The sequence below is a fragment of the Bombus vancouverensis genome, unplaced genomic scaffold (genome assembly GCF_051014615.1).
Source record: "Bombus vancouverensis nearcticus unplaced genomic scaffold, iyBomVanc1_principal scaffold0097, whole genome shotgun sequence".
In the NCBI taxonomy this organism is placed as follows: domain Eukaryota; kingdom Metazoa; phylum Arthropoda; class Insecta; order Hymenoptera; family Apidae; genus Bombus; species Bombus vancouverensis.
This window is the reverse complement of record NW_027468987.1, coordinates 44,424-56,509: the sequence shown is the minus strand read 5'-3', so window position 1 is coordinate 56,509 and position 12,086 is coordinate 44,424. Positions and strand designations below refer to the sequence as shown.

Here is a 12,086-nt window from a genome sequence, read left to right as displayed (position 1 = left end):
TGTGTAGTATCGTGGACGAAAGGCCTGGGAAATATCGGGCGAACTATGAACAGTGTCGCGAGAGCCGAGGCGCCGTCGGGCCCATCAATGTGTCATCGGTCTTTTCAAGTGCATAGTTTCGTGGAAAAGACCTACGTGACCCTGGCTACGAGCGTCTGCAGAACACGTGTGCGGTGGGCCTAGGAAAAGGGCAATAGAATGCGACAACAGTGAGTCGAGAAACAGAGTGCGAGTCGAGAAAGAGAGTGCGAGCGGAGGAGCCGAGTGCGAGTTGAGCGGAGAGAGTTTGCGAGTGGCGTTGCCGAGAGAGTGTGGATTGCGCTGTTTTCTGTACGTTTGGTATGAATAGTTCAAGTTAAGCCACAATCGTCTTTTCTGTCTGATTAACATCTCTATTGTCCACTCTTTGTGAACATATTACATCACGATATTACATATTTTTGGGGGCTCAGCCGGGATTGGACAAGACAGAAAACGAAACGGTTTAACAGAGCTATTCGAGCCAGTTGTGAATTTACCGGTACGCGGTGCGGTAAAAGACGATATCGTTGACTGTTTAAGTTTGTGTAGTGTGAAAAATGGCAAACGTTGGGGACGAACGATTGTCGGGTGAAGAGGGTTCGACGCTGGAGGAGCTGAGGAGTAAGCTCGCGCGAATGAACCTCCCTATATCGGGTGCGAGGTCAGTGCTGATTGCAAGGCTGAATCGGGCGTGTAGGGCTGGACAATCGTATCCTAAGGGATCGACGGGCGGTGAAGAGCTAACCGGTCAACGAGATTTAGGAAACGTACAGAGAGCTGAGCGTGATTGTAACGAAGATGAAGATGTTGAGAAAATGAATACGAAGGAGTTGAAGGAGCGCCTCGCTAGTTTGGGTTTAAAAACGACGGGAAGAAAAGTAGAGTTACGCGCACGGCTACAAGCGGCCATGGATGGTAACGACATATCGTCGGAAGAAGAAAGCGACGACGAAAGTGAGGATGAAGATGACAAGAAAAACGCAAGAGGATACAAGAGAGATACGCGAAGGGTGTATCAGGACCGTGATGAATATTGTCGAAGGGCATGTGTTGGTTCGACACTGAGTTTTAGAGACGTCGAAGATGCATTAGAGTCGTTTAGTGGCGACAAAGGTGAAAATGTCGAACGATGGTTCGAGTCGTTCGAGGAAGTCGCTGATACGTGCATGTGGTCGGATGGGCAGAAGGCAGTCTACGCCAGGAAGCTGCTGAAGGGATCAGCGAAAATATTTGCGAGCTTCGAGTGTCATGCCAGGACTTGGCATGAGTTGAAGAGGGGGCTAGTGAAAGAATTTTCGAGGAAAGTCAACAGTAGGCAAGTACATCAGAAACTTGAAGAAACAAAAAAGGAGAGTGATGAAGCATGTTTAGCTTACATGTACCGCATGCTCGAAATAGCCAGCCATGTGGACATAGAGGAGGAAGGAATACATAGTGGATGGAATAATAGACGACGAGAACAATAAGGCTATATTGTACGGTGCTACGTCAATCAAAGAGTTGAGGAAGAGGTTAGTGATGTACGAAGAGCAGAAGAGTCGCAGAGCAAAGTCGATTGTGAAGCCGGCTAAAACCCAGAAGAACGGGAAGCCCAGTCAATCTGTAGATGTAATGAAGAAACGATGCTTCATTTGCGGTAGTGAGGATCATCTAAGTGTTAAGTGTCCGGAGGGGGGAGAAGGTGTTAGGTGTTCCGAGTGCAGCGGATTTGGACATATTGCAGCGAGGTGTACGGCACGACCGAAAGAGACTTGCGTAGTGTCAAGATCCGAAAAGGGGAAGTATGTGAAGGAAGTGGCGATAGATGATTGTAGGTTTGTGGCACTAGTGGATACGGGTAGTGATCTCACGTTCATTCGATCAGACGAGTATGCGAGGTTAGGGTCACCACCGCTAGGTAAATGCAAGCTCGAGTTCGACGGTTTTGGTTCCGCTGGCAATGAGACCTGGGATGAATTCACCAAGGTAATGACGGTTGATGGGTGTAAACTGCCAATCACTTTGCACGTTGTCTCAAACAAAATATTGACGAAGCACGGCCTGTTGTTAGGCACTGATTTTCTGGATCAGGTAGAGTTACGGGTTAAACGAGGCGAAGTGACTTTCTTGCGGCTTGACGAACAGACTAACAAAGACGTGCCGGATGCGTTTAGAGTTAATGTGGTAGAACAGACCGACGAAACAGACCTAACACACGTACAGGAACCGCATTATCGTGAAGCGATTCGCGATATCGTTAGGGGGTATAGGCCGGAGAAGAAGCGAGACGTCGGAATAACCGCAAAAGTAGTTTTGGAAAGCGACAAGCCGGTAGCGCGAAGACCGCGAAGACTGGCGCCGTCGGAAAGAAAGGAAGAAGATGATTTGATGGAAGCGTGGACAAACGAGGGTGTCATCAAATCGTCAGACTCGGAGTATGCGAGTCCGATAGGTGTAGTTAGAGAGAAAGATTTGTGTGTGCGTGTGGCTAGATGGGCCTTGTTACTAGGCGAGATTAAGTATCAGGCGTGTCATCGGCCGGGGAAAAGTATGCAGCATGTAGATGCTCCGAGTAGGAACCCCCTGCCGAGCACTATGTATGTAACGGAGAGTGAAGACGGGCTGATTGCACGGTTGAGAAGGGCACAGAACGAGGACATTGAAGTCCGTAGGATTTTGGACGCCGCAACGTGCAGTCAGGCCGACGGGTATGTGCTAAGAAACGATATTCTGTATAAGGAATGTGAGGACGATGTGCTAATAGTAGTAACGAGGGCGATGCAGACGCAAGTGGTCAGGCAAGCGCACGAGCGTGGGCATTTCGGGGTTACCAAAACCGAAGCTATGGTCAAGAAGGACTTCTGGTTCAAGGGGTTGCGCGAGAAGGTCGAACGCGTGGTATCCAACTGTCTCGACTGTATCCTAGCCGAACGGAAGCTAGGCAGGCAAGAGGGATATCTTAACCCGCTGGACAAAGGCGACACGCCGTTAGATACTTACCATATTGACCATGTGGGCCCCATGACAGCTACAAAGAAGAGGTACGCGCACATCTTTGTAGTGGTGGATGCGTTCACGAAGTTCACATGGCTTTATCCCACTAGGTCTACTAATACCGCGGATGTTGTCGACCGACTGAAGAAGCAAGCGGCTATTTTTGGGAATCCGCGGCGAATCATCTCCGATCGGGGAACAGCGTTCACGTCCAACGCTTTCCGAGAGTATTGCGAAGGAGAAAACATAAAGCATTCATTAATCACGACAGGGGCACCGAGGGGGAACGGGCAGGTAGAGAGGATAAACAGGACTCTCATACCATTACTAACTAAACTGACTGCCCCTAAACCCGATGACTGGTATAAGCATGTTGACCAGGTTCAGAAACACCTAAACTCCACCGTAAACAGAAGCACAGGGAAGACTCCTTTCCAGCTACTGGTTGGAGTCGAAATGCAAGTCAGGGAAGAGGCGAAGATTAGAAAGCTGATCGACGAAGAGTGGGCCGCGAGGTTTGAAGAACAACGTCGCGAGCTACGTGAGGACGCGAAGAGGAAGATCGCCGCAACTCAAGAGGAGAATCGTCGAAGTTACAATAAAAGAAGAAAGAGCGCGAAGCAGTATCAAAGGGGGGACCTTGTCGCCATAAAGAGAACGCAGTTCGGCGCAGGGTTAAAACTCGGGGGCAGATTTTTAGGTCCGTACCGGGTCGCGCGAGCCATGCGAAATGACCGCTACACTGTGGAGAAAGTGGGGGAGCATGAGGGGCCCGCGCACACCTCGACGACTGCAGACTTCATGAAGCCGTGGGTCCTGAACGCCGAAGATGACGCATCTGATGACAGCGAGATAGAAGGCAACATCTGAGGGCAGATGTTATTGCAGGATGGCCGAATGTAGTATCGTGGACAAAAGGCCTGGGCAATATCGGACGAACTATGAACAGTGTCGCGAGAGCCGAGGCGCCGTCGGGCCCATCAATGTGTCATCGGTCTTTTCAAGTGCATAGTTTCGTGGAAAAGACCTACGTGACCCTGGCCACGAGCGTCTGCAGAACACGTGTGCGGTGGGCCTAGGAAAAGGGCAATGGAATGCGACAACAGTTAGTCGAGAAACAGTGTGCGAGTCGAAAAGCAGAGCGCGAGTCGAGAAACAGAGAGCGAGTCGAGAAGCAGAGTGCGAGTCGAGCGGAGACGGAGGTTGCGAGTGGCGTTGCCGAGAGAGTGTGGATTGCGCTGTGTTCTGTACGTTTGGTATGAATAGTTCAAGTTAAGCCACAATCGTCTTTTCTGTCCGATTAACATCTCTATTGTCCACGTTTTGTAAACATATTACATCACGATATTACAGAAGTGAGACACGATCGTCGTAATTACATTGAGAAAATTTGAAACAGATCTAAACGTGTATATAGAAATTTCATATATTTATTGGAAACATATATTATTGTTATTTTATATATAAAAATTACCAGAGTATTTGAGCAGTCAATTATTCGCTAAATTAATAAGAATAATAAGCCACGATGTACGTAGTAAAATCATCATCATGTGTTATATACATATTAATTTTTCATTTAACATATTTATTTGCGAAATATATATACATTGTCTCATGTATATATATCTTCAATATACAATCTCAGATTGATTCCAAATTTTACTATTATAATCTCGATAATCGTATCTCGTTAGAGTGCTAACGAAATTATAGAACGTTTCGTGATATGAAAGTGTTCGAGTACTTCCGTGAGCCACTGTATATCATAAGATCGATCACCTTGATCGTTTATCGATCTGTATTCGTAAAACACATAAAAAGGTATGAACGCATTGCAACACGAATTTATTCGACGACCTAATAATACCCCATTCACCTTAAACTTAGTTTCCTCGTAACGTGTAATTCGAGTTAAGTAGGTGATCGAGGATCATTGATTCGCAGATATCGAGATAATGACAGTCATGGTGGAGTCCGTAAAAGCCGAGGAGGGCGAACGTCCGAAGATCGAAACCTTCGACGACATACTACCGTACGTTGGCGAGGCCAGCCGCTACCAATGGTTCCTTTTCATCATGCTCCTTCACCTTCGTCTACGCGTTCCTCTACTTCACGCAGTTCTTCATCACGCTATTGCCAGCTGAACACTGGTGTACCGTTCCGGAACTCGAACGATGGAACCTCACAGACAAACAAAAGTAAGTGACACTTTATGTGCAATTTGTCTTATTTGAATTATTGAGTTATACGTAACGAACGATCCTACATAGTTTCTTTATGTTCAAATTTACCCTGTTACGCGATAGACATTTTCAGCTCGGGCAGATCGAAATGGTCAATAATCATGTCGATCGTATAACAAATCAATACATGTTTTCATTAAAGACGTTCCTTTCGATGTCTAGAATTAACCACCTTCTATAGGAGACAATTTACATGCATATGTACATATCTGTTCAAGTCACGTGCACGTAGTTTAAACCAGGCTTCTCGAAAGCCTGTTTGTTTTCCATGCAGGTCGCAATAAATATTCTCGACGACAGAATCTTCCACTTGCACGGAGATTTCCATTTTCTCAGCTGTGATAACGTATCGCATCGCGACAATTTGTTTCTTTAAAACCACAATATAATATCTGATAACTTGCACGAAACAACTGTGTTTATTGAATCAGGAAAACCCAGGTATCGCGTTGTATATGTAAATGCATATGTAAATATCGTGTCGTACGGGAGTGGGAGAGATACCTGTAACCAGTTTGCGACGAGATAAAAATAGTTGGAAATCGCGATTCCATAGTTATACTATTATCAACGTCTTTTTCACGTGTTCTATTTCAAGAACGTAAGGAATTACCGGTGAAAGGATGGGAAGTCTGGATGGCACGATTCCAACGAATCGTGTTACCATTCTTGACGACGCATGCGAGATCTGGTTTTCTACGATGCGTCAACGAGGAAAATCGTTCGTTACGCTTGTTTTCCATTGAATCACCCTGGCCAAGGCGAAACTATCGCTTTGTAGATCGACGATTTCTTAGTGTTCCGGAGGCCCGCCGGAAACCAGTTTGGTCGACGACCTCCGGCAGATTCTAGACGTTCACGTGTTCCCCGAACTTTTTTTTTTGTACGTGGAGAAATCCTCATGGACACTCCGCTGTTGCAATAATCGCGTAACAGCAGAGTAGTGACGGACTCCTACCGACTAAAACTTCACGATGACCATCTTATGCGCGTGACAGGGGTGCTCCAGGAACCTCTTATGAATTAACTTCAGTTGCATCCCCTTCTCGCGTTCTCTTGTTCGAGCCGGCTATTGAGTAGGCGTTAGGGGGAGGTCGTTGTCCCTAGCGCTGTCACTTCTTCTGGTCGTAGTCCGTTGGGGTGGTGGCGGGGCGGCTCTGGGTCGTCTGACTGCCATCCTTCTCCATCGTCTTATCCTGCAGGGGCGAGAGTTTTTTTTCTCTCCCTTTCCGCTCGCTCCTTCGCGAGCATAACTCGCTCGCAGAAGAGGCGGACGGCCTCGTATTCCTGTGACCCTCTCAACATCGCTTCCACAATCGCTGAGGGGGTCAACGTTTCTCCTATGGCGTGCCGCAGGGTGTAGCGGGGCAGCTCCCACGCCGGACAGAGCTCCAGGGTGTGCTGCGCTGTGTCCCTGCCCTCTCCGCAGTGGTGGCAGGTGTCTGTCGTCTCTCGCCTTATTCTCTTCAGGAACTCGCCGAACACGCCGTGTCCGGTGAGTACTTGTGTCATCCTGAATGTGAGTGGGAGGCCGTGGCGGCTCCTCCATGCCTCCCAGTTTGGTAGGACCGCATCCGCGCCTCGGTGTTCGCTTCTCCCGTTAATCAGTTGGGATCGCCACAGGTTCCATGTGTCCTCCTCGGCGGTTCCTGTGTCGTTTGGAGCCGCCTGCTCGGTGGGGTCTTCTCCCGGGTGCCATTCTCTCCGGCGGGTGTATCTCTTTTTGAGCGCCAGCGCCCGCAGCTCCCACGGGGTTAGGTTTATTATTATTATTATTTATTATTATTATTAGGCGGATAGGGTGGACGCCGACGCGTGAGACACCGTCCGGTATCCCCTAATGATTCTGATGGCGGTCACTCTGTGCAGCCTTCTCAGGAGCAGAATGCTGCGACGGCTTGCCATCAGTCCGCCCATACTGGGGCCCCGTACATCACTCGTGACCGAACGACGCCCTCGTAAAGTCGGCGCACCGCGTCTCCGGCCCCGCCGATGTTCGGTAGTAGGCCGCACAAGGCATTGGCAGGCGCTGACATCTTCGGGATCAGTGAGTCGAAGTGCGGCTCGAACGTCCACTGGCTGTCGATGGTGAGTCCCAGATACTTCATCTGTGATCCCACCCGGACGGTTTTACCTGCCATGTTTATGCATAGGCCGGGCGGTGGTGTCCCTCGCCTCTTCCTGTCAAAGAACCAGGTGGCCTCCGACTTCGCAGGGGAGACACTCAGGCCCAGTTCATTCACGGCACGGATCGCACAGACCGTTGCGATTCCGCCAATGCGCAGCGTCTCGTGCCAGCCACGACCCTCGACCAGGATTAGGGTGTCGTCCGCATAGCATACTATGGCCGCGCCTGGGGGTAGCGGGCATCGTAGTACCTCGTCGTACGCAACGTTCCATAGTATGGGGCCCAGCACCGAGCCCTGCGGGACGCCACGCTCGACGGATCGCTTTTCCTCTCCTTCCTTACTGGTGTAACACACCCACCTGTCGTCGAGGTAGGCTCGGATCAATCGGACGAGGTAGCTGGAAACCTCGAAGTGCTCCAGGGCCGTCACTATCCTGTCCCATGGCATGGTGTTGAACGCGTTGACGATGTCCAGGGAAACCGCCAGCGCCACGCCTTTCCGGGAGACCATGTCCTCCGCAATCGCTCGTACGCGTCTGACCGCGTCAATCGTCGAGCGCCCTTTCCGGAAGCCGTACTGGCTTTCGTGCAAACCTGGCATTTGGCCCGCTATGTGTCGTTCCAAGCGGGCGGCGACTACCCTCTCGAGTAGTTTGCCGACCTCGTCCAGTAGGCATATCGGCCGGTACGCTGACGGCGAGGTCGTCGGTCGGCCCTCTTTATGGAGCAGGACCAGCCTCGCCGTCCGCCACGCCCGGGGGTAGACTCCCTCCCTCAGGCATCTTGTGAAGAGGTGCCGGAGTCTGGGGGCTATGACCCCCATCACTTCCCCCCAGATCCGGCCAGGGATTCCGTCCGGGCCCGGTGCCACGTTGCGGGCGGTCATTCTTCTGGTAGCCTCCCATATCTCCTCCTCCGTGACTTCCCAGTCGTCCCTCCATTCCAGCGGTCGTGTCGTTTCCCGTGGCCGTTCCGCCGCTCTGTTTTCTTGTGGGGGAAAGAGCGTTCCGGTGATCCGCGTCAGCAGCGCAGGCTCCATTTCCGCCGTTGTCAGGGGGCCCTTCGCGCGTAGTTCCTGTGTCACCGTCCTGTATGGCCTCCCCCATGGGTCCGACTCGACTGTTTCGACCAGTTCGGACCAGGCACGGTCCTTCGCTTTTTTAATTTCCCTTTGCAGCGAGCGCCGTAGCGCGCGGTACGTCCGGTAGCGCAAGGAGACTTCTTCTTCGTCGTGTCGTCGCCAGCGGCGGGCCCTTAGGTACTGTCTTCGGGCCCGGACACATCTCGTTCTCAGTTCCGCGATGTCGGGGTTCCACCAGTAAACTGCTCTGCTTCGCACCGTGCCCGGTGTGGCTCGTGGCATGGATGCGTCGCAGATTGCTGTCATGGCTTGGCGGAGGTTCTCGGCCTCCTCTTCCACGTCTGCTTCGGTCGTCGTTGTCGAGGCCTCCCAGCTCCAAGCTGTTGCTATAGCAGCCGCCCGGAGTAGATCTTCATTCCTCTCCTTTATTTTTCCATCTAGGTGGTGGGCGCGCGTGTCTCCCCCTCGGCGGGACGCGCCCGTCGTTTGTCGTCGGCATTCCAGGTCCAGGTGCGTCCACCTCCATGAATATGTAGAGGTGGTCTGACAGCGTCTCGACCCCTTCGGCCACTCTCCAACCTGAGATCCGCCTGAATGCCTCGGGGGAGGCCCATGTTATGTCAACAATGGAGCTCCCTCTGCACGTCACGCAGGTACTGGTCGAGCCCCTGTTCACTAACAGAAGTCCAAGTCCCGCGGCCCAGTTTGATAGCGTGCGGCCGCGCGCGTTGGTCCTGGCGTTCCCCCATTCCGTGGAGTGCGCGTTGAAGTCTCCCAGGACGAGCACTTGTCGGGGGAGTCGTCGCCTGACGCAGTCGCCAACTCCGTCTAGGAATTCTTCGAACGCTGCCCGTCCGCTGTTAGGTGACACGTACACCCCCACCACCATCTTCCCTGCCCACTCGACCGCGGCGTACCCGTTGCCGCGTTCCAGCAGGGCTCCGTGGGCGAACGCCCCGGGCGTTGATGTCCAGGTGACGGCAACCATTCCGTCCGTGTCTCCGACCCACTCCGGGGCATCCAGTACTCTGTATGGTTCCGCCACCACCGCTAGGGCGACCGTGCTCTCCCGGATGGTTTGGTGGAGCAGGTCTTGTGCTCGCCTTGACCTTCCCAGGTTAGTCTGGAGGATGCGCATTCTCAGTTCTTTAGTGTTCTTTCCTTGTTTGTGGCTTCCTCCGTGCCTACCTCCTTGTTCGCGGGCTTAGGGTCGCTTTGCGACGGGGAGCCTTTCTCGCTGCCTCTTGCAGCCGTGGATCCGCGGGCGGCTCCTTTCGTTCCTTTCTTCGAGGGGGCGCAGGCCGGTCCCCCCATCCTGTGCACCGACGGTGCTCCAAGCGCCTCGTAGAGCAGGCATTTCGGGCTCGCAGTAGTGCATGCTCTCGCCTGGTGCCCTGGTTCGCCGCATCTGAAGCAGAGGTGCCCATTGTCCTCCTTGGCGGTGCAGGTCTTCCCCGTGTGTCCTATCCCAAGGCACCTGTAGCACTGTAACGGTCTCCGTTCGATGGCTTCGACCTTCGCCGTCGACCAGCCTATGGCGACCTTTCCAGCCTGGGCCAGTTTCCTCACTGCACTGGCAGTGCCTCGTATCCATACGGTGCCAAGTCCGTTCCGGGCGGGGCGGATTTCTCCCAGCCGGATGTCCTCCGGCTTGCAGCCGCTCTCCCTCGCCATGGTGTTCTGGATTTCCGCCTTGGTGGCCGCTATGTCTATCAGGGGCACCCTTGCCTCCGCGGCTCGGAAGGGGGTCGCCACGCGGACCTCGTTCGGGTCCAGAGTCCGCGTCAGCTGTGCTGCGAGCGCTGCGGCCTTCTCCCTTTCCTGGTCCTCAGGGACCTCTAAGGTGACACCTCCGGTGATGGTCTTCCGCATCCTCATCGTGTTGATGCCGAGCTCGGTCAGGGAGACACTGTCCTTGGCCGCAGCCAGCACCTCCGCGTAGGATTGGCTCGATTTGTCCGTCAGGGTGATTGCTACCGCTGACGTTCGCGGTGCGCGCGGGAGGGGCCCCCTGCCTCCCCCTCTTCGTGCGTTCTCCAATCCACTCTCCGGAGTTTTCCTCTGGCTCTCCGCCCCTGTCTCGGGGATCAGATTCGCCGGCTGCTTCTTCCCTGCCTCCTTCTTCTTTCCTCTTCTTTTCCTTCCGACGGTCTGCCATTCGGTGACAGCCGTTCGGCCTCCCTTGGGCGCTGAGGCGCTTGGGGCTCCAGGCTCCATCCCTCTCGTGTTCGCGGCAGGGGCGACCTCCTTTCCTTCTCCTTTTTCTGTTCCCTGCAGTTGTTCCTCCAGTCGGTGCAGCAAGGATCTCATCTCCTCTACTTGGTGCTCGACTGCAGCGAGACGCGCCCTGTAGCTGCTCTCATCCGCGATGGGGCGCGAGGCCGGCTCTTTTCGGAGTGCCTCTACCGCCGCCTCCAGTGTTGCTATGCATCCTTGCGCTATAGCGAGTGCGTCGGTGACAGGGTCTGTTCTCCTCACTAACTCTGTCACGCCCGCGGTGATGGTTCTCGCCGCCTCCTTCAGGGTTTTCCCCTGCGTGGCCGCGGGGTGCCTCGGCAGCCTTGGCCACCTCGGCGGCCCGGCGAATCAGTTCGGCTCCTATGTCCGCCGTTGTGGTTGTTCTCATTACGTGTTCCGCGAACTGACCGGCTAGGAAATTTTTTTTCGTTTCGCACAATTTCTCGAATCTCCCCGCGTACCGTTTATTTGTCTGGAAATAGATTCACCGATACGTGCAGCGATCGGTAATTAAATCCCAACACAATTCGAATACCTCGGAGTGCAACAGATACGGGACGATCGTCCTTCCAGCTCTTGCCTTTGTTCCTATTTTTACGGTCATTGTCTCTTTTCCTCTTTTGTATTTTGTGCTTTTGTTTTCCTGTTACTTTATTCTTTCACTTTTCCCATTTTTGATTCTTTTTTTTTTTTCTTTGAAACAGCAGATTTATAAATAATAACTGGCCGCGGATTTTTATGCGAATTTTATTTTTACAGAAAATTTTAAAATGCAAAAATGTAAACACTATTAAAGATAATGTGTTATTACTGTTACTGATATCGTCGTTATTCTTTATTAGAGAAATTATTATAGATTTTTATATTGTTATGTATATTACTTTTGTCACTTTTTTTATTTAAACAGGATTCGAATTAAGTTTCAAGGAATTGGACTAATTTAAGATTAGGATTAAAAACTATGCACTTTTGAGTAGAATTTTCATCTTATTTTTCCAATTTCTCTCCCTCTCTCTCTCTCTCTACCATTTGCTGTCATTTTTCCTTGGTTATTTAAAAAAAGATAAGAAAATCAAAGGAAAATTAGTATTCTTAAAAATACTTCTTGCAAATTTCATCACCGTTAATGTAACGTATTCTTGTTTTATGTAGGATTGCACTATCGATCCCTCCAGCGTCGAGTGAGGAATTGCTGGCGGAAGGTGCGACTTCGTTTTCACGATGTAACATGTACAATGTGAACTATACCGACATATTGGAGAGTGGTATCAGAGAGGCAGACCCATCCTGGCCAATAAAACCATGCCAATATGGATGGACCTTTAATCACACGATGATACCATACAAATCTATAGCTGTCGAGGTAAAATCACAAGAGAAAATTATATTCTTTATATAA

At 51.6% G+C, this 12,086-nt stretch overlaps 1 pseudogene across 1 annotated transcript in view; it reads left to right on the top strand.

Annotated features, from left to right (window-relative positions):
- The first annotated feature begins 4,824 nt into the window (after positions 1-4,824).
- Positions 4,825-12,086, top strand: part of LOC117163866 (carcinine transporter-like) — a 21,723-nt pseudogene continuing 14,461 nt past the window's right edge. Inside the window, exons 1-2 of the transcript XR_013061780.1 lie at positions 4,825-5,195; positions 11,840-12,050. The product of XR_013061780.1 is annotated as a carcinine transporter-like (transcript). The remainder of the gene's footprint in view (positions 5,196-11,839; positions 12,051-12,086) is intronic.